The following is a 3,015-nucleotide window of genomic DNA, read 5'->3' as shown; positions in this document are numbered from 1 at the left end:
TTTTTGATTTCCTGATTGCTGGTACCAAGAGTGTTGACTGTGGAGCCGAGCAAACTGAAGCTGTGAACACTCTCAATCTCTTCGTCATCCAACCTGATGCTGCCAATTGGTCCAGTGGTGAGAATCTTTGTCTTCTTGACATTGAGCCTTAGTCCATACTGAAGGCTGCAGGCTAGTAGGTCATGAAAATGTAAAGGAAACAGATCATAAACCACAATTCAGAGGCATCAATTCTTCTGTCATTCTTATTGTTTTTTAAGCTTTCAGCAGCATAGTAACTGAAGGCCCACCTTAGTCCTCAAACTGATAACGTTACTCCTCAATAATTTGGGGAGACCACTTAGGACAGACTTCCCCAGTGCAATATGCTTCCTAATCTCCTGACTGCTGGTACCAAGTGTATTGATTATGGATTCAAGTAAGATGAAGTCCTGGACAGTTTCAGCCTTTACTCCATCTATCATGATGTTTCCTCCTCTTCTGTTACTGTGAGGTCAATGTCCTAGTTCGCCCTTCTCGCACAGACAAGGAATTGTGCCAGGCAGAAGAGACTGATGGAGCAGTAGGTGCCTAAGTACCAAGGTAGCACAACAAACAGCAATTTTAGGTTTTCTTTTGCCATAATCATTCATTCCTTTCAGACAATTCTTCCCCTCATCTGCTCCAATGCAATATTCATGTCAATCCTACTTTATAACAGCTGGGTTACGCAGTATTTGTCCTTTTGTCACAGAGATCTTCTTCCAGGCTCACCCAGGCTATGTAGTGTTTTACAAGTTCATTGTTTTTCAGTGCTGCATAATATTCCATTTTGTGAACGTGCCACAGTTTTTCTATCCATTTGTTTGTTGATGAGCATTTGGATTGTTTCCATCTCTTCACTGTTGTGAATAACACAGCAATATATATGGGTGTGCATATGCCTGTTCAGGTGGCAGCTCTGGTTTCTTTGGGGTATATTCCCAGTAGTGGAATTTCTAGGTCAAATAGAATATTTCTTTCCAATTTTTTGAGAAAGCATCAAACCACCTTCCAGAGTGGCTTTACCATTTTACATTCCCACCCGAAGTGAATAAAGACTCCAATCTCTCCACAACCTCACCAGCATTTGTTGTCTGCTGCCCTGTTGAACTTTGTTATTGTTGCTGGGGTGAGATGTCATAGTTGTGAGATCTCATAGTTGTTTTTATTTGTATTTCTTATGTTGTTGTTGTTTGTTGTTATGTGCCGTCGTGTTGCCTGCGACTCATAGCGACCCTATGTACAGCATATTTCTTACAGCTAGGAATTTAGAACATTTCTTCATGTGTTTGTTGTCTTCTTTGGTGAAGTGTCTGTTCATATCCTGTACCCATTTTGTGACTGAGTTGTTGTGTTGAGTTGATTCCTTGTTGAGGAGTTGAAGTATTCTATCAATTTTAGCTATCAGTCCCTTATCATATATGCCATTGCCATATATTTTTTTCCAAGTCTGTGAGTTTCCTTTAACTCTGTGGGAGACATTTTAAGGCTCAATGTCAAGAAGACAAAGATTCTCACCACTGGACCAATTAGCAGCGTCAGGATGGATGACGAAGAGATTGAGAGTGTTCACAGCGTCAGTTTGCTCGGCTCCACAGTCAACACTCTTGGTACCAGCAGTCAGGAAATCAAAAAGCGTATCGCGATGGGAAAGTCTGCTGTTAGGGACCTCTCTAAGGTACTCAGGAGCAACAGTGTCTCTCTGGAGACTAAGGTGCGCCTGATACAGGCCATGGTATTTGCAATCGCTTGTTATGCATCAGAGAGTTGGACAATGACTAGGGAGGACAGAAGGAGAGTGGATGCTTTTGAGCTGTGGTGCTGGAGAAGGGTACTGAATGTGCCATGGACTGCCAGGAAAACAAACAGATTCATCTTGGAGAGGATTAAACCCAGCTACTCCTTGGAGGCAAGGATTCTGGGGCTTCGTCTGACATACTTTGGACATGTTGCCAGGAGGGACGGGTCCTTGGAGAGGGACATCATTCTTGGGAGGGTGGAGGGACAGCGCAGGAGGGGAAGACCCTCTATGAGATGGATTGATTCGGTGACTGGGGTAATCGGGATGGGTGTGTCAGAGGTGGTGCGGTTGGCGCAGGATAGAGCAGGGTTTAGGGCTGTTGTGCATCGGGTCGCCATGAGTCGGAAATGACTCGACGGCACATAACAGCAACAACAACATGGGTATTTGATTCTTAGAAAGTCCCATTCATCTATTTTATTATCTCCAGGTTGTAGGCTTCTTTATGATGGTTGAAAATATGCTCATACTATAGATTAAGGCTTCTAGAGTTGTTCTTAGCTTTTCTCTGATGAATTTTATAATCTTTGGTTTTACTCCTAGGTTTCTGATCCACCTTGAGTTGTTTTTTTGTGTATGGTATAAAATGTGGGTCTTGCTTAAGTTTTCTGCAGATGTATTCCAGTTTTGCCAACACCATTTATTAAAGAGATTGTAATTTCCCTACCTAACTGATTTCTTCTTGTCATAAAAAAATTCAGTTGACCATAGATAGATGTGTTCATTTTGGCAAGAAAGTTATGTCATTTGCAAAACACAGGTTATTTATGTATCTTCCTCCAATTCTGATGCCACATTCCTCCTCATAAAGTCTAGCCTCCCAGATGATCCATCTATTCTGCATATAAGTTGTAAAGGTATTGTGTTTTGCTTATTCAGGATCTCTTTTCATTGCAGATAAAATTGGAACTTGACTTTTCCATCTCATTGAATAATGGAGTCTGAATCTGTATTGAGATTTCATTGAATGTATAGATTGCCTTTGGTAGAATTTTCATTTTCACCACACTGAGTTTTCATATCTATGGACATAGTGTCTTCCCCCATTTATTTAAGTCGCCTTTAGTTTCTTGTTGTTGTTGTTAACTGCCATTGAGTTGAGTATGACTCATAATGACCTTATGAACAAAAGGCCTGAAGCCTTTCTATAACTATTGATATTTATCAAAGTTTGTAAAGTTTCCAGAGGCATG

Source organism: Elephantulus edwardii, unplaced genomic scaffold (genome assembly GCF_000299155.1).
Source record: "Elephantulus edwardii isolate Elephantulus edwardi_28Jun2011 unplaced genomic scaffold, EleEdw1.0 scaffold00086, whole genome shotgun sequence".
In the NCBI taxonomy this organism is placed as follows: Eukaryota; Metazoa; Chordata; class Mammalia; order Macroscelidea; family Macroscelididae; genus Elephantulus; species Elephantulus edwardii.
Note: the sequence above shows the minus strand (reverse complement) of the source record.